The 24,132-nt window shown below is 38.1% G+C and overlaps 1 long non-coding RNA gene across 3 annotated transcripts in view; it reads left to right on the top strand.

The window, feature by feature from the left end:
* The first annotated feature begins 1,504 nt into the window (after positions 1–1,504).
* LOC137237413 (uncharacterized) overlaps positions 1,505–24,132 on the top strand; it is a 59,061-nt gene continuing 36,433 nt past the window's right edge. The window contains exons 1-2 of one of the 3 annotated variants that reach the window (XR_010948945.1): positions 1,559–1,573; positions 2,625–2,782. This is a non-coding gene — a long non-coding RNA (uncharacterized lncRNA). Of the gene's footprint in view, positions 1,653–2,624; positions 2,783–13,510; positions 13,526–24,132 lie in introns of those variants that run through there. The other 2 variants (XR_010948944.1, XR_010948946.1) reach the window with 2 other exon arrangements.

The raw sequence follows: 24,132 nt of genomic DNA, 5'->3' as shown, positions 1-24,132 counted from the left end.
TACTCCTTTGAAATGCGTTTGCGGACCACCATCAGCCGATCATTGCACGACACGATGACGATCGAACAGAGTTGCCAAAAGTAAAATATTGCATACAAATAACTTATAATAAAATTTTACTATGGCAACTCTGATAAAATGCGCACTGGTTTTATGTATAAATACTATAGTATAGAGAAATATTAGTATATGAATATTCGTAGTAAAAAATATAAAAGTTGTATTGCCCCTCTTTATTTACTTTTTTTTAAATTAAATTCACTCCCATAATTCTTTCCGACACAATTCCTCTTTAGTACTTTGGCATATGATCCTCTGTGGGTGCTCCATGGAGTACAATAGGGAAAGTACTTTGGAAAGTACTCTCACGTATGTACTCTATGGAATACTCACAAACAAAGCGAGAGTGGGATCACCTACTCCTCTCCTAGGACATCGCAATGTTAATTGGAGCAATTTTTTTGTTGAATACGGATTAGATTTGGAGCAGTCCTATACTCCCAAAGGAGTATTCCTTACATTATTTATACAGTACTCGCGTTTTTTGAAGGGTAGCCGCTAATCAAAGCAAGCGCTGCTCAAACAAAGAGAATAATGAGCGTGCATATTTATGTACATATTATCGTGAGCTATTTGTGATGTTTTAGTTACTGGTTTATGCATGTGCCTCTCTTATGTATAATGAATATTATAACAAGGTTACATAGTACTAATTAATTATGGATTAACTATACCAAATCTAAACCATGTTTTGTTTATAAGTTGTTTAATTAATAATACCGGAACAGGTACCCTCTGCTTCATGCCCCTAGCAATCTACATATAAGCTACCCTCCCCAACGTATTTTTCTAGCCCATTTTTTTAGAAATACATACGTATTTTTTCTTTTCTTGTCTTTACAGGACCCGCAGATCTACGGAGATCCAGAAATGCCGGCTATGCGGGCAGCGACATGCGCTAAGGCACTGCCGGGCGTTCCTCGTAATGAAGCCGGAGGAGCGCTACGAGTGTACGAGGAACCACCGGTACTGTATCAACTACCTCGCAGTGTCACACTGCACCGGGGCATGTGACTCCCCGTCCAGGTGCCGAAAATGCGCCCTCGGCCACTACACGCTGTTACACAGGGCTCGACGCCAGAGCAACAACGCGGGACGCCATGAACACAACGCTCAACGCCGAGACAGGGCAACCCCGCGGGCACGCGCACAAACCCGTCACAGAGCAGCAGAAACCCGATCGGCTCGTCAAGAGGAGGAGAAGCTCAGGCAATTAGTAACCGAGGCACGGGCGGCCTTGGACAGGGTTGACGCCGCCCTTAACCCATCAACTCGTCGGGCGGAGGGGGAGCATGTTGAAGACATTATCCAGTTTTCGGACAAAGTCCGCCCCCCTCCGTCTGGCAACACCCGGCCAGTGCGACCAAGCGAAAGTGCAGCTCAGCTGTGCTTGCCGACCAACACCGCGCTCACTCTCAATTTAGTTTGCTTAAAACTGCCGAACTAAACGCATCGACCGAATCGCAATCGTTCGCCCTATTCATCGCCCACCCGCCGTCGCGCAGCTTAAATTGTATTTAAATATATTAAATTCAGTCTTATTTTCATTTTATATTTCAATTTAATTTCATTTCCGTAGTGTTATACTTTCGGTGTGTTTGACAATATATATTGAATATTTGCATATATGTGTGCCCTCTTTTAATTGGAAAAGTGCTGTGTTAGCGAAGGTTTTTTATACAAACGCTTTTCATTTGATACCCATATCGTACAAACAAATTCTAGAGTCAGCCTGGTCCACCTTTATGGCGATACTCGAAAAGGCGTCGACCTATAGAACTAAGGCGCGCTCCCTTTTAAAATACTCATTAACACCTTTCATTTGATATCCATATCGTACAAACAAATCCTAGAGTCACCCCTGGTCCACCTTTATGGCGATATCTAGAAAAGGCGTCCACCTATAGAACTAAGCCCACGCCCTTTTAAATAATCATTAACACCTTTCATTTAATACCCATATCGTAAAAACGCATTCTAGAGTCACCCCTGGTCCACCTTTTAAAATTTCATTAACACCTTTCATTTCATACCCATATCGTACAAAACATTCCCTGGTCCACCTTTATGGCGATATCTAGAAAAGGCGTCCCCTATAGAACTAAGGCCCACTCCCTCTTAAAATTTTCATTAGCACCTTTCACTTCATACCCATATCATACAAACACATTCTAGAGTCACCCCAGGTCCACCTTTATAGCGATATCCCGAAATGGCGTACACCTGTAGAACTATGGCCCACTCCCTTTTAAAATACTCTTTAATACCTTCCATTTGATACCCATGTCATACAAACACATTCCAGGATTACCCTACGTTCATTTTCCTACATGGTGATTTTCCCTTATTTTGTCCCCAAAGCTCTCAAGGGAATGCTAAGCGTCAAACTTTAAATACACCTATGAAATTGCTACTACATTTCAATACGCATTATACTCAGATGTAACTGAAATATGTGTCTATGTTTCACCTCTTAAAATGGTGCGTGACCACAATTCATCGCAACTAATTTAGCTATATGTTATACATTATTATACACCAGAGGTTTGTTTCTCCGATTTTAGGTACACCCTGTTCTGTAGCTAGTTATTTAACCACTGCCGCTAGATGGGTCTCCTAAGAATAATCTAAGCGAGGATAAGCGTTTTTTGCCCGCAAACGTATACGCATGTAAAAAAACACGGCTATTAACGAATTACTCATACGCCCCGCTGTTCTATGGGTGAGCAAACTTCCGACTACACTGTACAACAGCAACTTTATAATAAAATAAGCATGGTATTTTTCTGAAATATAGCATCGCACAGATAAATTTGTCTAAACAAACTTAAAGTCCTCTAGTCTAATTTACGTTAAATTAGCATTTGCAAGAAAAAGCTCTAATTCTCTTTTATTGTGCTATTACCAATGCGTCTAAAACTTAGTAGCAGTAGATGTCACAATATACGATGACTGCTCTATATAATGCTACAGAGTCGGCTAAGTAAATCCATCCACCAGCAGCTGACTATGACAGCTATCAGTAGATAGCAGTCAAGAGAGAACTGCGATAAGATTCATATTCAAAATTCGCTTCAGCTGCGAAATCACATACACAGAACTCTTTTAATTGCAGATGATATTGAGAGTCGTAGTAGAACATGTAAATACAAAAAAAATATTTGGCGCAATTTACCTACGAGCACCCTCGTGAAGGACAGACATCTTTCCGCGATGTGGGCTCAGTCGCTGACCACGGGACTATGCTACACGGTAAGATGCAGGTTCGTATGGATTTCCGTGACTATGGTGGCCTAGTCCTAGGGTGAGCGATGACCAAGATCTTCCCCCTCCCAATCCAGGGTATTATACGGCACCGCGCCCATTGGATGTTTGAAGCGGACGGGAAGTAAGGACGGGACTGTTGTTGTTGTTGTAGCAGTGCTTCGCCCCACATAACAGACGCGACCGATCACAAACTGTCATCAATATCCTCTAACGGGAGTCCAAGGAAACTTGCTGTTTCAACAGGGGTGGACTATAGGGAAAGGGGTGTTAGAGGCGTTGGTTCCACATTACAATTAAAGAGATGGTTGGTGTCATGTGGGGACACATTGCAAGCGGGGCATACATTTTGTATGTCGGGGTTGATTCTGGATAGGTAAGAGTTTAACCTGTTACAGTATCCAGGATGAAGTTGAGCCAGAGTGACACGCGTTTCCCTGGGGAGTATGCGTTCCTCTTCCGCAAGTTTTGGATACTTTACTTTGAGTACTGGATTCACCGGGCAATTCCCGGCATAACGGTCCAACGCCTGTTTGTGGAGTTCACCAAGGACCTGCTTGTGTTTTTTCGCTTCATACAGCTGGGTTCCCAGGTGCCGTATTTCCTCAAAATGCTTACGGAGATGACTCCTTAAGCCCCTAGGCGGTGCTGGCTCGTCAATCAGATGTCTGTTGGGATGCCCAGGTTTCTGGGTATTCAACAGGAACTGTTTGGTCAGCATCTCGTTTCTTTCCCTGATGGGGAGTATTCTCGCCTCATTATGCAGATGGTGTTCTGGGGACATAAGAAGACAGCCCGTGGCAATTCTGAGAGCAGTATTTTGGTAGGCCTGTAGCTTCTTCCAGTGGGTAATTTTTAGGCTTGGCGACCATATGGGTGACGCGTAGCACGTAATCGGCTGGCTAATTGCTTTGTATGTAGTCATGAGCGTTTCTTTATCTTTTCCCCAGGTACTGCCAGCAAGGGATTTGAGGATTTTGTTACGGCTCTGAATTCTCGGAACAATTGCGGCTGCGTGCTCACCAAAATGTAGGTCCTGATCAAACGTCACACCCAAGATTTTGGGGTGTAGGACAGTCGGTAGCGTAGAGCCATCGACGTGGATGTTCAAAATGGTCGACATTTGGGACGTCCATGTTGTAAATAAGGTCGCGGAAGATTTAATCGATGATAATGCCAGGTTTCGCGAGGCAAAAAAACTGGAGAGTTCAGGGAGGTAGCCGTTTATTTTATTGCATAGCTCATCGATCTGTGGGCCTGGGCCTGTGGCCATTACTGTGCAGTCATCGGCGTAGGAAACGATTGTGACTCCTTCCGGTGGTGAAGGTAGCTTAGATATGTAGAAATTAAACAAAAGTGGGGATAGGACACCACCCTGTGGTACCCCTTGTTTAATTCTTCTTGGTTTTGATGTTTCGTTTCAAAATTGTACCCATGCCTGCCGACCACCCAGATAATTTGCGGTCCACCTTTTAAGACATGGGGGAAGGGTAGACCCTTCCAGGTCTTGCAGTAACGAGCCATGGTTGACCGTATCAAAAGCTTTTGATAGGTCTAGCGCTACGAGTACTGTTCTATGGTGGGGGTTTTGATTTAAACCGCAATTTATCTGGGTGCTAATGGCATTTAGCGCGGAGGTAGTGCTATGGAGTTTTCTGAAGCCATGCTGATGGGAGGCTAGCTGCAAATTTGCCTGGAAATAAGGGAGCAAAATGGCTTCGAGCGTCTTTGCTACTGGCGATAGGAGAGATATCGGACGATACGACTCTCCTATGTTAGCTGGTTTACCAGGCTTTAGTAGCGGGACCACCTTGGCCATTTTCCATTTCTCGGGTATGACAAAGGTGGAAAGAGACAGGTTGAAGACCTGCGCTAAATATTTGAAACCCTCTTTCCCTAGGCTTTTAAGCATCGGCATGGCTATGCCGTCTGGGCCCACTGCTTTGGATGGTTTAGCGCGGACGGGACTGTCTTCGGCTGTGGTTTCATGAATGGGGCTGAACAATAATCTTATCCCATTCGTAATATCTAAAGATATGAAATATATAGTAAACAGATGTACATATGTACCTAAGCGATTTCCCGTTTTTTATGGTCTGCATGAAATAGCTTTGATCGTGTCACATATCCCAACAATATATGACATAAACGTAAGCATTTCGTGAAACTTGAAACTTCAATCTTATAAACTGAGGAAGGAGATCAGGTTATCCGAGAGGTTTTGCATTTTTACCTCTATGTCTTTTATTCGGATTCACAATGCAAAAGTAGCAATCTTTAACGTGATTTTTGGTTCTCGCCAGATTCTTGGTATTGCAAATTTCATATATCTTTTCTCACCTCGATACCAACCTAAAATATAGAAAGAGAAATCAATATGATTACTTTATTTAATTTACTATTTAACTAAAATTTGCTTACCTTCCAAACATCTTTTACAATAACTACAAGCAACATGTGGAGCCCATGTCTTGTCTTGATTCGAAACAGGACCGCCAAAATATGCTTCGTAGGCTTCATAGAGAATCAGGGATGTATTTAATTCATATTTTATATCCGGAACCTTAAAAATTGCCCACATATAAAGGAAAGGCATCATCATATTGTAACGAATTTAGTGAAATTCCGCTTATTCCATACCTTCTGCTAACGTTTGAATCGCTAAGCTGTTGAATAAATAATTTCAATATTCAATAATGCAAAATGGTCTTTACTAAACCACTTTGAAAGTACTTCACAATAACACTTGTACTTCACAACCAATAGCGTGCTTAAATCAAAACTGCTTAGTCATGCCTCAGCTTGTGTTGCTTTTATAATCTCGGTTTCCTCGTTCACCAATTTCTCCTAAGATCTAGTAATTTTGTGAACTTAATGCTTCTTTTCCAGCTATATACACGTATATTTGTAGTTTGTATCCATATGCGTGTGTATATGTGAGTACTACTTCGGCTGATGATGACATGCGTTTGCGAGTATCTCTCTGCTACCTTGTATGGATGTGTGTACATGATGATTGATTTGTTTGCTGCTTAGTATCGGCTTAGTGATGGTAGTATCGCTTAGTGATCATAATTTTCGTCACAATATTTACACTTTCACGACGATATTTTAGTTTATTCTAGATTTGTACAAAACACCTGATCGTTGTTTATCACTCTACCGTCATGAGTATTGTTACTATAACAATTACGAAAGAAAACTTTATACCGAAAAAAGGTGTTTTCTTTTCGATTTTGTTTATAGTAAAGCAGAAATTCATGAAATAAAGTTTAAGACAAAGAACAACACTTTTTGGATAAAGTCGTGTAATCAATATCTTTAGTTAAGTGTTGTTGTGGATTTAAACGTCTGTTCATCTTTCACATATTAGTAAAACTAGCCTAATCCCAATCCGCACGATATGCCAAGATATGATCTTGAAAAGATAACGAAATCGTCCAGAAAATAATCTTCAAATGGTTCCAATAAATCGCGAAATACTCGCAGTTGCGGAGATAAGCACACGGTGATAAACAGAAGGAAGGATATAGTGGAGTTCTTAAAAAAGCAGGATCCAATACTCCCCTGAAATACTTTTAATAATGATCTTGAAATAGTTCCGAAAACAACGAACAGATCCGGCGATAGCTGAAAAATATTCGGTGACAGTTCTTGCGATATGATTACCTAAACAATCGTGAAATACTTTCGAAAATAATCTTGAAACTATATGGAGTTAGTTCCCAAAAAGTCTCGACGATATTATTATGAAAATAATCCAGAAACAGATCCGAAGCAGCCCCAAGAAGATCTCGAACACAGTCTCTAAACGGTCCCGAAATAGTTTTAGAAAAATTTTAAATAGTCCCGCAAATGTTCCTAAAATAATCCCGAAACGGACTTGAGGAAGATATGACAAAAATCCTTTTTTTCTGAAAAATCGTTTGAATGGGGAATATATGCTATAGTGGTGCGATCCGACATGTTCCGACAAATGTCTAATCGGACACCTAATCTCAAAAATTGAGGGACTAGTTTGCATACAAACAACCATATAGACAGACGGACATGGCTAAATCAACTCAACTCAGATCATTTCGGTATACTTATTGATGGGTCTATCTTTTCTACTTTAAGGACTTATAATTTTAAGATTCGTGACAAACTTAATATACCGTTTCATTTGCACGAAAGTCATAAAAAGCTTAGTAAGCGTTTATAATGACCTTTCCATAAAAATTTTCTGATATAGGAGCCTAATAAGCCTATTTAATTAATAACTGTAATGGAAAGTTTTAATTAAACAAAGAGATTCATAATCAGCCCAATTCTAAAAGAAAATTCCGTGCGAGTTTTTCCCTTCTCCCATTCCTCGTATTCTAAATAAAAATTCCTTGTGAGTTTTTTCACTTCTCCCTTTCCTCCTATTCTGAACAATGTTCGAAAAAGCGGAAACCGGTTATGGGAGAAAAGTGGGTATTATGAATGTGAGGGAGATTTCTATGCAATTCCATAGGAGTTTTTTCACTAGTTAAATTAAAGGGAATGCATCAAAATAGTTAAAGGAAATTGGTTATTTTAAGAAAGAACACTTATTTGTACAAATTTGTGCTAAAATATGTATTTACATTCTACCACAATATTCTCACTGTTAATACAACAACAACAACAACCACAATATTCTTTATTTTAAGTCGAAAAATATATCATAAGCAACGGAAGAGCTCTTCGCATATTTGATGCAGCCATCCAGAAATTGCGCAAGGATTTTTTAAGAAGGCTTAAATAGATTTTGGCATATGGCGAAAGGCGAACTCAACTCGACTTGGCCGCCAGAAAATTGCTTTGCAGAATGAATGCAGGCCACTCCGGCGGATTTGTGTTATCCCGCCGGTCTTCTTCTTATGCTCCTCTGTTGATGTTGCTGTGGCACCAATTCATTACTCATTTCAGTGAATACCACATGAACTGCAATAATGTGCATTTTTTATACCTTATTTCTTAATTTCAAACAAATTGGCACCAATAATTAAACTTTAAAATTTTTTAAACAAAATAAGATATGCGCAACGAAATTTCAATTGACAAAACAGCTGACTTCGAAAATTCGAAATTCCTATTCCCCAATTACTCTTCTCCCTAGGAGAAAAGAATTGGAGGAATTTTTCCGCGGGAATAAAAAAATCCGCGAGAACAAAATTCCGCGAGAATATTTAGAATTGGTCTGATTGACGCATATACATATCAGCGAAATAAAAGGAACGTGGCTTTGACAAAACATTATGCTATACTTTTCAAAAGAAAATTTCCAAATAATTGTTTATTTATATATATGTATGTTGAATTGTGTTACCAAATTGATATGTGTACAATGGCTGTATTTTTATACTCAGTTGAGCAGAGCTCACAGAGTATATTAACTTTGATTGGATAACGGTTGGTTGTACATGTATAAAGGAATCGAGATAGATATAGACTTCCATATATCAAAATCATCAGTATCGAAAAAAAATTCGATTGAGCCATGTCCGTCCGTCCGTCTGTCCGTTAACACGATAACTTGAGTAAATTTTGAGGTATCTTGATGAAATTTGGTACGTAGGTTCCTGGGCACTCATCTCAGATCGCTATTTAAAATGAACGATATCGGACTATAACCACGCCCACTTTTTCGATATCGAAAATTTCGAAAAATCGAAAAAGTGCGATAATTCATTACCAAATACGGATTAAGTGATGAAACTTGGTAGATGAGTTGAACTTATGACGCAGAATAGAAAACTAGTAAAATTTTGGACAATGGGCGTGGCACCGCCCACTTTTAAAAGAAGGTAATTTAGAAGTTTTGCAAGCTGTAATTTGGCAGTCGTTGAAGATATCATGATGAAATTTGGCAGGAAAGTTACTCTTATTACTATATGTATGCTTAATAAAAATGAGCAAAATCGGAGAACGACCACGCCCACTTTAAAAAAAAATTTTATTGAAAGTCAAATTTTAAAAGAAAAGTTAATACATTTACAGTATATAAGTAAATTATGTCAACATTCAACTCCAGTAATGATATGGTGCAACAAAATACAAAAATAAAAGATATTTTCAAAATGGGCGTGGCTCCGCCCTTTTTCATTTAAATAGTCTAGGATACTTTTAATGCCATATATCGAACAAACCATTACCAATCCTTGTGAAATTTGGTAGAGGCTTATATTCTAGGACGATAACTGTTTTCTGTGAAAAAGGGCGAAATCGGTTGAATCCACGCCCAGTTTTTATACACAGTCGACCGTCTGTCCTTCCGCTCGGCCGTTAAAAGGATAACTTGAGCAAAAATCGATATATCTTTATTAAACTCAGTTGACGTACTTATCTGAACTCACTTTGTATTAGTGTAAAAAATGGCCGAAATCCGACTATGACCACGCCCACTTTCTCGATATCGAAAATTACGAAAAATGAAAAAAATGCCATAATTATATACCAAATACGAAAAAAGGGATGAAACATGGTAGTTGTATTGGTCTATTGACGCAAAATATAACTTTAGAAAAAAACTTGGTAAAATGGGTGTGACACCTACCATATTAAGTAGAAGAAAATGAAAAATTTTTGCAGGGCGAAATCAAAAGCCCTTGGAATCTTGGAAGGAATACTGTTCGTGGTATTACATATACAAATAAATTAGCGGTACCCGACAGATGATGTTCTGGGTCACCCTGGTCCATATTTTGGTCGATATCTGGAAAACGCCTTTACATATAAAACTACCACCACTCCCTTTTAAAACCCTCATTAATACCTTTAATTTAATACCCATATCGTAGAAACACATTCTAGAGTCACCCCTGGTCCACGTTTATGTCGATATCTCGAAAAGGCGTCCACATATAGAACTAAGGCCCACTCCCTTTTAAAATAATCATTAACACCTTTCATTTGATACCCATATCGTACAAACAAATTCTAGAGTCACCCCTGGTCCACCTTTATGGCGATATCTCGAAAAGGCGTCCACCTATAGAACTAAGGCCCACTCCCTTTTAAAATACTCATTAACACCTTTCATTTGATACCCATATCGTACAAACAAATTCTAGAGTCACCCCTGGTCCACCTTTATGGCGATATCTCGAAAAGGCGTCCACCTATAGAACTAAGGCCCACTCCTTTTTAAAATACTCATTAACACCTTTCATTTGATACCCATATCGTACAAAAAATTCTAGAGTCACCCCTGGCCCACCTTTATGGCAATATCTCGAAAAGGCGTCCACCTATAGAACTAAGGCCCACTCCCTTTTAAAATACTCATTAACACCTTTCATTTGATACCCATATCGTACAAACAAATTCTAGAGTCCCCCCTGGTCCACCTTTATGGCGATATCTCGAAAAGGCGTCCACATATAGAACTAAGGCCTACTCCTTTTTAAAATACTCATTAACACCTTTCATTTGATACCCATATCGTACAAAAAAATTCTAGAGTCACCCCTGGTCCACCTTTATGGCTATATCTCAAAAAGGCGTCCACCTATAGAACTAAGGCCCACTCCCTTTTAAAACTCTCATTAACACCTTTCATTTGATACCCATATCGTACATAAAAATTCTAGAGTCACCCCTGGCCCACCTTTATGGCGATATCTCGAAAAGGCGTCCACCTATAGAACTAAGGCCCACTCCCTTTTAAAATACTCATTAGCACCTTTCATTTGATACCCATATCGTACAAACAAATTCTAGAGTCACCTCTGGTCCACCTTTATGGCGATATCTCGAAAAGGCGTCCACATATAGAACTAATGCCCACTCCCTTTTAAAATACTCATTAACACCTTTCATTTGATACCCATATCGTACAAACACATCCTAGGGTCACCCCTGGTCCACGTTTATGGCGATATCTCGAAAAGGCGTCCACATATAGAACTAAGGCCCACTCCCTTTTAAAATACTCACTAACACCTTTCATTTGATACCCATATCGTACAAAAAAATTCGAAAGTCACCCCTGGCCCACCTTTATGGCGATGTCTCGAAAAGACGTCCACCTATAGAACTAAGGCCCACTCCCTTTTAAAATACTCATTAACACCTTTCATTTGATACCCATATCGTACAAACAAATTCTAGAGTCACCCCTGGTCCACGTTTATGGCGATATCTCGAAAAGGCGTCCAGATATAGAACTAAGGCCCACTCCCTTTTAAAATACTCATTAACACCTTTCATTTGATACCCATATCGTACAAACACATTTTAGAGTCACCACTGGTCAACGTTTATGGCGATATCCCGAAAAGGCGCCCACCCATAGAACTAAGGCCCACTCCCTTTTAAAATACTTATTAACACCTTTCATTTGATACCCATATTGTACAAACGCATTCTAGAGTCAACCCTGGTCACCTTTATGGCGATATCTCGAAAAGGCGTCCACCTATAGAACTTAGGCCCACTCCCTTTTAAAATTATCATTAACACATTTCATTTGATACCCATATCGTACAAACAAATTCTAGAGTCAGTCCTGGTCCACCTTTATGGCGATATCCCTAAATGGCGTCCATCTATAGAACTATGAGCCACTCCCTCTTAAAATACTCTTTAATACCTTCCATTTGATACACATGTCATACAAACACATTCCAGGGTTACCCTAGGTTCTTTTTACTACATGGTGATGTTCCCTTATTTTGTCTCCACAGCTCTCAACTGAGTATGTAATGTTCGGTTACACCCGAACTTAGCCTTCCTTACTTGTTGGTTAATAAAAACAGAAAAGTAGAAAGGGAATACTTAATCAGTTAGGTTATATGGGGGATATATGCTATAGTGGTCCGATCCGTACGGTTCCGCCAAATGCTAATCAGACACCTAAATATTCCTTCTCACAAAATTTTATCAAGATATCTCTAAAATAGAGGAACTAGTTTGCATACAAACAGACAGACGGACAGACGGACATGGCTAAAAGAATTCAGCTTTTCATCGTGATCATTGTGGTATACTTATTGGTGGGTCGTGACAAACTATATTATATTATAAGCTTTTATTTACCTTCACTTGGTTGTTGTATGTAATGGAATCTTGCAAGCTAAATTTGATACACTTCCCGGTGTCCGATTGAGCTGAAATTTTGTACACATGTATAACTCCGATGACAATGCAATATTACTTTGTTCGAATTCGATAAATTAATCGATAACACAGTTATCGGTAAATATTTGTGTTTACTTTGGCATAACAGCCTAAGTCCCATACAAACCCGCCGGTACCTAACCGTGGATTTTGAGATTTAGACGTGGTGAATCACGCGTGTTACACGTGGTGAATCTCACGCTTGCGAAAAGCGGAGACACAACCCTCTGCTGTCTTTCTGTGTATAACCAACATAGCTGCAATTTTAAGGCTGTTTAACTCTGTAATCTTTTCTGTAATTTATTTTGCTTTTGGAAAAATTACCTATTTGAAAAAAGCTGGCTGAAAAATATTGGCATAACAGCTTAAGTTAAATCAAGAATGGAAAATCTTGGAAAATTTGAGCAGATGTGGCAATTACGCGCGTTCGTTGAACGAAATATTGAAAATCTATTGATCATCGCTAGGAAGTTAGCGACGTTTCATAAACTAAGCAGCACTTTATCAATACTGCTGTTATTATTTGGCTGCTCAAACACACCCATATTAATTGTGCATTAAATCTAAAATATACAACTCAAAAATGACTCCGGTTGTTATGTCCGCAGCATTTATTTGGTTCAAATACACAACCAATAATAGCCAAAGCCATAGTAATTTACATGGGCCATCAATTCTTTCTCTGGTTCAAAAGCTGAACTTCCAGCGCTACCGTCATCAGCTCAGTGTCATCATTGCCATTAGCGCCAGTAACACCAAACTCGTGGCTGACACACAAAAGTCGTTTCACTCAATAACGCAAGTAAAATGTACTACGCACTCACTACTAAGTTGCGTCAAAAATTCGCTTGGAGTAATTTCGTCAATGAGCTACCATTGAGCTGGCACCGCATTGGCGCTGGCGCCATGCAATTTATATCACTAAAATTGCGCGAATGCCCAGGCTCATGACTTTGTTAATCTAGATGGTGAAAACGAAGACTCAAAGGAATGCAACCTTGCAAACAACAGCCGTCATTTTCAAAGTGTAAAAATTCTGTGATACAACAACGCTAACGCGGTTAGGCTGTTATCGGTAAGTGTTGCAAGTGTACCAAGTGTACTTTTCTGCGCACTTGATTTTGTTTTACAGATTTTTGGTGATGGAATTTTAGCTAAGCGAAAGTTGGAATTTTATTTTAAAACAGATTTAACCCACAGATCAGAGATCTGCAATAAGTAGTTGTAAACTGAACGCGGCATAGGCAAAGTTAAGTTAGTTAACACTGTTTGACACAATTTTATATGTGCTCTCTGTCAAAAATGCTTCAACTAACTTAGTCACATTTTATTTCGATTATGAATATGCCCCAATATATTCGGATCATGATATAATAAAATTAAAGAAAAAAATAAAATTAAAGAAAAAAAAACTTTTTTAAAAATAAGCTTTTATTATTGGTTAATAAAATTAACTAAAAAGTAAGTTGATGCATGCACGTTACAAATAACTAAGTAAAGATTACGTAACTAATTTAAACAATATTTTACGCTACTAAAAATTTAAAAAAATTCATATTTAAATTAAATTTAAGAAAAAGGCTTTTCTAAGAACAAGCTTCTATTACTTGTTAATAAAACGAACTAAAAAGTAAAAAATAAAATTAAAGAAAAAAAAAACTTTTTTAAAAATAAGCTTTTATTATTGGTTAATAAAATTAACTAAAAAGTAAACAATAAATTGACTCTAAAGAAATATAACACTTTATCAGTTCATTGTAAGCTTTAACGATAATTAGGCTTTTTCGTCTGCGACAAAAAAATTCTATGTTGTACATAATTATATATTTTTAACATTAAAACTTTATACCTAAATTATTAAAGCTTACAGTTTATATCACAGTCCTAATTGTTCTAACAAAAGCGTGTTACATTGCGATAGAAAGAAAAGGAGGTCCTAAATGTTCTTACTTATACCATCAAAATTTAACACGCTTTTTATTAGAACAATTAGGATTGTGATATAAACTGTAAGATTTAATAATTTAGGTGTAAAGTTTTAATGGTTAAAATATATAATTATGTACAATATAGTATTTTTTTGTCGCAGACGAAAAAGCCTAATTATCGTTAAAGCTTACAATGAACTGATAAAGTGTTATATTTCTTTAGAGTCAATTTATTGTTTACTTTTTAGTTAATTTTATTAACCAATAATAAAAGCTTATTTTTAAAAAAGTTTTTTTTCTTTAATTTTATATCATTTCATTTTCATGAAAGTTATAGAAAGCTTATCAAGCGTTTATAATGACCTTTCCATACAAATTTTCTGATTTAGGAGCCTAATAGGTTAGGTTAGGTGTGAGGGTGGCGGCAGATTAGTTTAGCTCCATTACCTCCTAGTGGTCCTCAACGAACCACTTGCTTTCACTGATGAACCCAAGGAGAAGTGAGGCGTCCACCTTTCCAACCTCTGCCAGGCTGTGAAAGGACCCAGAAATCTGAGCCTTCTTCTTTGAAGAGCCGGAAATCGGCAGAGAAAGTGGTAGATTAACTCCTCTTCCTCCTCATCTTGACAGCTTCTGCAGAAGGAGCTTGTTGGTATTCGCCACCGTCGGAGCATTGCTGCGATAGCACAATGACCTGTGATGACACCCGCAAGTACCCTCAACGCAGATTTGTTCAGTTTGAGAAGGAAGCTGGTGCCTTTCTTATCCAAGCACGGCCATAAGGACCTTGAGACTTCGCAGTAAACCCTATTGGGCCATAGCAAGTCCGTTGCCCTGTTCTCATATTCATCGATTCTCCCTAGGAGATAAATCAGCGGCGGTGGGACGGAGCTATCCACATTACTTATGTCTAAGTTGGAACCTTTCCTAGCCATCTCATCCGCGATTTCATTCCCTCCAATGCCGCTGTACCCAGGGACCCAGCGAAGAGAGACATTGAGGTGACTTGTAGAAGCCAGAGAGGTTCTACACCTCCGCACGATATCCATGCATGAAGACTTGTAGGGGCGTCAAGTGAAATATTACATTTAGCGCTTCCTGAGGTGCGTTGTTCGCGGCGCCTGACATTCCCAAGCACGCCAGCCTTTGAATCTTTCTGCTATGCAAGAGCTTTCTTTGATCTCATCTCAACGTTCCTTCTCTAGCTTAACTTTTAGGAGCCTAATAAGCCTATTTAATTAATAACTATAATGGAAAGTTTTAATTAGTTAAACAAACAAATTCATATTGACGCATATATCAGCGAAATGAAATGAACGCGGCTTTGACAAAACATTTTGCTATACTTTTCAAAAGCAAATTTCCAAATAATTGTTTGTTTATATATATGTATGTTTGCAAAGCTGAATTGCGTTATCAAATTGATATATGTACAATGGCTGTATTTTTAATGAATGAAAACAAAACATAGGGAACACTTAATTAGTTTTATCTGTTTCCAAACTGCTAATAGTTTCCATTGTATACTGCCTAAAAGCCAGAGTTGGAAGAAGTGCACGAAATTCTGAGCAACAACACTGCTCGAACTTAAATGGGCTGACATAATACGGGTCAACACAAATTTGACTTTGACTTCAAAGCATTAAATTTCAATTCTTAAGGTCGTAATTTGACGAAAAAAATATATGGGATGAAAAATTTTGCTTTCTTTTTAGGAAATCGCTCGAATAATATTCTTCAAAATATGTGGTTTTAATTTTTACTTGAAAATGAAAAAATTCAAATAAATATTTTTATTAAGTTTTAATATCGAAATAACTTACAAAGAAGTGAAAAATTATGTAAAAGTGTACACTTTTACTTTTATGTTCATAGGTACTATCCCTCAATAAACCCCAAATATAGTCTCCCATCATGTATTCGTTATATTGGCCTTGATAGCATTGTTCGAAGCTCATAACGTCCTGATGAAAACGTTCTCCTTTCTCTTCTGAATATGCTCCCATGTTGTTTTTGAATTTATCTAAATGAGCGTGCAGCATATGCACTTTCAATGACATCCTTCAACCCATTGCCTTGAATTTTTTTTTAGTATATTTTCAACTAGCTTTTCGTAGTTTTCAGCTTTGTTATTTCCTAAAAAACCATAACCGTTTGCTTTGAAGCAGTTCCAACTCGCTTTTTGAGTACGATTCAGCAATGCTGGAAATTTTTCATCGCCGAAAATCTGTCTGATTTGTGGACCAACAAAAACACCAGCTTTAATTTTTGCTTCCGGTAACTTTGGAAAAAATTTTCTTAAGTACTCAAATGCTTCTGAAGTTTGATCCAGTTTATTGACAAATTGTTTCATCAACCCTAATTTAATGTGCAGGGGCGGCATTAACACTTTTTCCGCTTCAATAATTGCCTCAAATTTTATGTTTTCTTTCCCAACACAAAGTTCCTTTCTTACAGGCCCCGACCGTTGAGTATAATGCTTAGCATCCGCTCTACTGTCCCATAAGCACAAATAACACGGATACTTTGTATATCCGCTTTGAAGGCCCATCAAAAATCCGACCATTTTAAAATCTCCAATCAGCTGCCAGTTGAACACGCGATATTTTACAGATTCAAGCAAAATTTTGGCACTTTCATAATTCTCTTTAAGATGTACTGAGTGCGCAATTGGAAGAGATGGAAATTTATTTCCGTTGTGTAATAAAACAGCTTTTAAACTTTTTGTTGAGCTGTCAATGAATAAACGCCATTCGCTAGAAACACAAGGTATGTCAATTCGAACATACCATTTATGTCATTACAAAAACAAAGCCCATCTTCTTTTGTGAAAAATGTTGAGAATGTTTCATGCCCAGTTCGCTCATCCGTGATATTAACATCATAAATCAAATTCCACTGTTTTAAGCGAGAGCCTAAAAGCTCTACTTTTTGGTAAATTTAAATCTCTAATCAAATCATTAAAATCTTCAGTAGTCATGAAATGATGTTTTGGTTGTTCTGGTGTCTGTAAAAACTCCTTATCGCCATTGCTTTTATAAGAACTAAGAGATGAGCCACTTCTCTGCCATAATTTTGTCGGTGGTTCTGGTACTGGTCATGTCAGATCATGTGCGACTGTAGCAGAAGAAGATTCAATATTAGGATATTCGATAGGTTTTGCATTTTTACCTCTACGTCTTTTACTCGGATTCACAATGCAAAAGTAGAAGTCTTCAACGTGATCTTTTGGCTCTCGCCAGATTCTTGGTATTGCCAATTTCATATATCTTTTCTCACCTCGATACCAACCTAAAATCTAGAAAGAGGAATCAATATGTTTACTTTATTTAGTTTACTAAAATTTGCTTACCTTCCAAACATCTTTTACAATAAATACGAGCAACATGTGGAGCCCATGTCTTGTCTTGATTCCAAACAGGACAGCCAAAATATTCTTCGTAGCCTTCACAGAGGATGAGAGATGTATATAATTCATATTTTATATCTCGAACTTTAACAAATTGCCCACATATATAACAAAAAGCATCATCATATTTACACTTTCGCGACGACATTTTAGGTTATTCTAGATTTGTACAAAACACCTGATCGTTGTTTATCGTTTTAGCGCCATGAGTATTGTTACTATAACTATTACGAAAGCAAGCTTTATACGGAAAAAAGGTATTTTCTTTTCGTTTTTTTTAGAGTAAAACATAAAATCATGAAATAAACTTTAGAACAAAGCACAACAATTTTTTTTTAGAGTCGTGTAATCAATATCATTACATAAGTGTTAATAAGGCGTCTATTTGTTGTGGATTTAACCCTTATAGGTTAGGTTAGTTGTGAGGGTGGCGGCAGATTAGTTTAGCTCCATTACCTCCTAGTGGTCCTCAACGAACCACTTGCTTTCCCTGATGAACCTAAGGAGAAGTGAGGCGTCCACCTTTCCAACCTCTGCCAGGCTGTGAAAGAACCCAGAAATCTGAGCTTTCTTCTTTGAAGCGCCGGACATCGGCAGAGAAAGTGGTAGATTAACTCCTCTTCCTCCTCATCCTGACAGCTTCAGCAGAAGGAGCTTGTTGGTATTCGCCACCGTCGGAGCATTGGTGCGATAGCACAATGACCTGTGATGACACCCGCAAGTACCCTCAACGCAGATTTGTTCAGTTTGAGAAGGAAGATGGTGCCTTTCTTATCCAAGCATGGCCATAAGGACCTTGAAACTTCGCAGTAAACCCTATTGGGGCATAGCAAGTCCATTGCCCTGTTCTCATATTCATCGATTCTCCCTAGGAGATAAATCAGCGGCGGTCGGACGGAGCTATCCACATTACTTATGTCTAAGTTGGAACCTTTCCTAGCCATCTCATCGGCGATTTCATTACCCTTCAATGCCGCTGTGCCCAGGGACCCAGCGAAGGGAGACATTGAGGTGACTTGTTGAAGCCAGAGAGGTTCTACACCTCCGCACGATATCCGATTTTATAATGTTGGACTCTAATGCCCTTAAGGCGGCTTGGCTGCTAACAAAGATTGCTACGTCGGTGTTGGAGACCGCACTATCTTGGAGCAGCTTTGCCGCTATGTCTATGGCATAGACCTCGGCTTGGAATACACTGCATGCGTCAGGAAGTCGGAATGATTGGCTTAACTTTAGATGTGTTGAGTATATCCCAGCTCCAGTTCCCTTTTCCATTTTCCAGCCGTCGGTGAAGATTGTGATACCGTTGTCGTTGTCTAGGCCTACTTCCCATTCTTCTCTTGAAGGATATCGTATGTTCTTAACCTGGAAGTCCAAAACCCCTGCGATGTGGTTTGTTTTGGATCTTAGGTCGGTTATTATTCCGTTTAATTGCCCCTTCGTCATATCATCCTTAATCGTCGCGTGTCCTTGCTTAGCTGTCTTCCACATGTTAGTTTCTGTTAGTCGTAGAACTCCTCTAGCGGCTAATCCATGCATGAAGACTTGTAGAGGCGTCAAGTGAAATATTACATTTAGCGCTTCCTGAGATGCGTTGTTCGCGGCGCCTGACATTCTCAAGCACGCCAGCCTTTGAACCTTTCCGATCGTCTGATGATTGCTCTTTTTTCTAGCGCCTTCCACCAGACCAGAGCTCCATATGTTAGCATCAGTCGAATGACTGCGCTGTTCATGCCATGAATTACATGTGGTGCCAGTCCCAGTTCCGCCTAAAAACCCTTTTGCGGGCGTAGTATGCTGCTAGAGCTTTCTTTGATCTCATCTCAACGTTCCTTCTCTAGCTTAACTTTTAGGAGCCTAATAAGCCTATTTAATTAATAACTATAATGGAAAGTTTTAATTAGTTAAACAAACAAATTCATATAGACGCATATATCAGCGAAATGAAATGAACGAGGCTTTGACAAATCATTTTGCTAACTTTTCAAAAGCAAATTTCCAAATAATTGTTTGCTTATATATATGTATGTTTGTAAAGCTGAATTGCTTTATCAAATTGATATGTGTACAATGGCTGTATTTTTATACTCAGTTGAGCAGAGCTCACAGAGTATATTAAGTTTGATTGGATAACGGTTGGTTGTACATATATAAAGGAATCGAGATAGATATAGACTTCCATATATCAAAATAATCAGGATCGAAAAAAAATTTGATTGAGCCATGTCCGTCCGTCCGTCCGCCCGTTAACAAGATAACTTGAGTAAATTTTGAGGTATCTTGATAAAATTTGGTATGTAGGTTCCTGAGCACTCATCTCAGATCGCTATTTAAAATGAACGATATCGGACTATAACCACGCCCACTTTTTCGATATCGAAAATTTCGAAAAACCGAAAAATTACGATAATTCATTACAAAAGAGAGATAAAGCGACGAAACTTGGTAGATGAGTTGAACTTATGACGCAGAATAGAAAATTAATAAAATTTTGGACAACAGGCGTGGCACCGCCCACTTTTAAAAGAAGGTAATTTAAAAATTTTGCAAGCTGTAATTTGGCAGTCGTTGAAGATATCATGATGAAATTTGGCAGGAAAGTTACTCTTATTACTATATGTCTGCTTACTAAAAATTAGCAAAATCGGAGAACGACCACGCCCACTTTTAAAAAATTTTTTTTTTAAAATTCAAATTTTAAAAGAAAAGTTAATATCTTTACAGTATATAAGTAAATTATGTCAACATTCAACTCCAGAAATGATATGGTGCAACAAAATACAAAAATAAAAGAAAATTTCAAAATGGGCGTGGCTCCGCCCTTTTTCATTTAATTTGTCTAGGATACTTTTAATGCCATAAGTCGAACAAAAATTTACCAATCCTTGTGAAATTTGGTAGAGGCTTAGATTCTAAGACGATAACTATTTTCTGTGAAAAAGGGCGAAATAAGTTGAAGCCACGCCCAGTTTTTATACACAGTCGGCCGTCTGTCCTTCCGCTCGGCCGTTAACACGATAACTTGAGCAAAAATCGATATATCTTTACTAAACTTAGTTCACGTACTTATCTGAACTCACTTTGTATTAGTGTAAAAAATGACCGATATCCGACTGTGACCACGCCCACTTTTTCGATATCGAAAATTACGAAAAATGAAAAAAATGCCATAATTATATACCAAATACGAAAAAAGGGATGAAACATGCTAATTGTATTGGTCTATTGACGCAAAATATAACTTTAGAAAAAAACTTGGTAAAATGGGTGTGACACCTACCATATTAAGTAGAAGAAAATGAAAAATTTTTGCAGGGCGAAATCAAAAGCCCTTGGAATCTTGGAAGGAATACTGTTCGTGGTATTACATATACAAATAAATTAGCGGTACCCGACAGATGATGTTCTGGGTCACCCTGGTCCATATTTTGGTCGATATCTGGAAAACGCCTTTACATATAAAACTACCACCACTCCCTTTTAAAACCCCCATTAATACCTTTAATTTAATACCCATATCGTAGAAACACATTCTAGAGTCACCCCTGGTCCACGTTTATGTCGATATCTCGAAAAGGCGTCCACATATAGAACTAAGGCCCACTCCCTTTTAAAATAATCATTAACACCTTTCATTTGATACCCTTATCGTACAAAAAAATTTTAGAGTCACCCCTGGCCCACCTTTATGGCGATATTTCGAAAAGGCGTCCACCTATAGTACTAAGGCCCACGCCCTTTTAAAATTCTCATTAACACCTTTCATTTGATACCCATATCGTACAAACAAATTCTAGAGTCACCCCTGGTCCACCTTTATGGCGATATTTCGAAAAGGCGTCCACCTAAAGAACTAAGGCCTACGCCCTTTTAAAATACTCATTAACACCTTTCATTTGATACCGATATCGTACAAACAAATTCTAGAGTCACCCCTGGTCCACCTTTATGGCGATTTCTCGAAAAGGCGTTCACCTATAGAACTAAGGCCTACGCCCTTTTAAAATACTCATTAACACCTTTCATTTGATACCCATATCGTACAAACAAATTCTAGAGTCAGGCCTGGTCCACCTTTATGGCGATATCCCTAAATGGCGTCCATCTATAGAACTATGGATCACTCCCTTTTAAGATACTCATTAACACCTTTCATTTGATACCCATATCGTACAAACATATTCTAGAGTCAGGCCTGGTCCACCTTTATGGCGATATCCCTAAATGGCGTCCATCTATAGAACTATGGATCACTCCCTTTTAAGATACTCATTAACACCTTTCATCATAGATGAATGGATTTGCAACTCTTTGTTTCGAGAGAGCGCTGTCAAAATGCACATTTTTTATAACATTTATCAATGATGCCACTCCAAACAAAAATTACTAGATCTGAAAATGGGGATTTTTGACATACATTTCGGCGATTATAGTTTCAATCATTTAATAAAATGATAGTCGTAAAATATTTATTTCCTTAAAGTTATTTTACAATAATACGACTAGTTAGAGTTAAATATAAACAAATCTAAGTAAAACTAACATTTCGATTAAATTAATTAGTCAGATATTGTAACGCATTTAACTCGCAGTGAAAACCATATATTCTATCTATATTTCAGTAAATCGGACCTATGATATAATAGTTAACATTATTTAATGGATAGGGCTTATCCTACATGTCTGGCGTTCCAGGTTCTGTGATCAAAATGGAATGGTTGCATCGGGAGTTCATATTTACAAACCCTGTTTCTAGTGATAACTTTTGAATGGGAAATAATATTTACCCTCCGCCTTCGAACTAATAATACTTACACTAAAACAAGCTTTTTTATCCTTTTTCCTATAATTTTTGAACGCTATTCTACAGTTGTAGGTCAAACTAAAGTTTACAAAAATTTTTGGCACGTTTTTTGTTTTGGCTGGCACATTTTTTGTTCTGGCACCCGCTTCAGCTGGCGCCAGGGATTTATCTGTGATTGTTGCCAGCAACAACTAGAAGATAAATCCCTAGTGAGAGCGAAAATATGAGAGCGTAAACAAAAGATTCGTATCAATCTAATCTATGCCTTTCATTTGATACCCATATCGTACAAACAAATTCTAGAGTCACCCCTGGTCCACCTTTATGGCGATATTTCGAAAAGGCGTCCACCTATAGAACTAAGGCCTACGCCCTTTTAAAATACTCATTAACACCTTTCATTTGATACCCATATCGTACAAACAAATTCTAGAGTCACCCCTGGTCCACCTTTATGGCGATATTTCGAAAAGGCGTCCACCTATAGAACTAAGGCCTACGCCCTTTTAAAATACTCATTAACACCTTTCATTTGATACCCATATCGTACAAACAAATTCTAGAGTCACCCCTGGTCCACCTTTATGGCGATATCTCGAAAAGGCATCCACCTATAGAACCAAGGCCCACGCCCTTTTAAAATACTCATTAACACCTTTCATTTGATACCCATATCGTACAAACAAATTCTAGAGTCAGGCCTGCTCCACCTTTATGGCGATATCCCTAAATGGCGTCCATCTATAGAACTATGGATCACTCCCTTTTAAGATACTCATTAACACCTTTCATTTGATACCCATATCGTACAAACATATTCTAGAGTCCCCCCGGGTCACCTTTATGGCGATATCTCGAAAAGGCGTCCACCTATAGAACTAAGGCCCACTCCCTTTTAAAATGCTCATCGATATCTCGAATCGGCGTCCACCTATGGAACTAAGGATCACTCCCTCTTAAAATACTCATTAACACCTTTGATTTGATAGAGTTAACCCTGATCCACTTTTATGGCGATATCCCTAAATGGCGTTCACCTATAGAACTATGGCCCAATCCCTCATAAAACACTCTTTAATACCTTCCATTTAATACACATGTTATACAAACACATTCAAGGGTTACCCTAGGTTCTTTTTACAACATGGTGATTTTCCCTTACTTTGTCTCCACAGCTCTCAACTGAGTATGTAATGTTCGGTTACAGCCGAACTTGTTAATGAATGAAAACAAAACATAGGGAACACTTAATTAGTTTTATCTGTTTCCAAACTGCTAATAGTTTCCATTGTATACTGCCTAAAAGCCAGAGTTGGAAGAAATGCACGAAATTCTGAGCAACAACACTGCTCGAACTTAAATGGGCTGACATAATACGGGTCAACACAAATTTGACTTTGACTTCAATGCATTAAATTTCAATCCTTAAGGTCGTAATTTAACGAAAAAAATATATGGGATGAAAAAGTTTGCTTTCTTTTTAGGAAATCGCTCGAATAATATTCTTCAAAATATGTGGTTTTAATTTTTACTTGAAAATG

Source organism: Eurosta solidaginis, chromosome 1, assembly GCF_040869045.1.
Source record: "Eurosta solidaginis isolate ZX-2024a chromosome 1, ASM4086904v1, whole genome shotgun sequence".
NCBI classification, from domain to species: domain Eukaryota; kingdom Metazoa; phylum Arthropoda; class Insecta; order Diptera; family Tephritidae; genus Eurosta; species Eurosta solidaginis.
The sequence above is the reverse complement of the archived record's forward strand: the minus strand, read 5'-3'. Positions and strand labels throughout refer to the sequence as shown.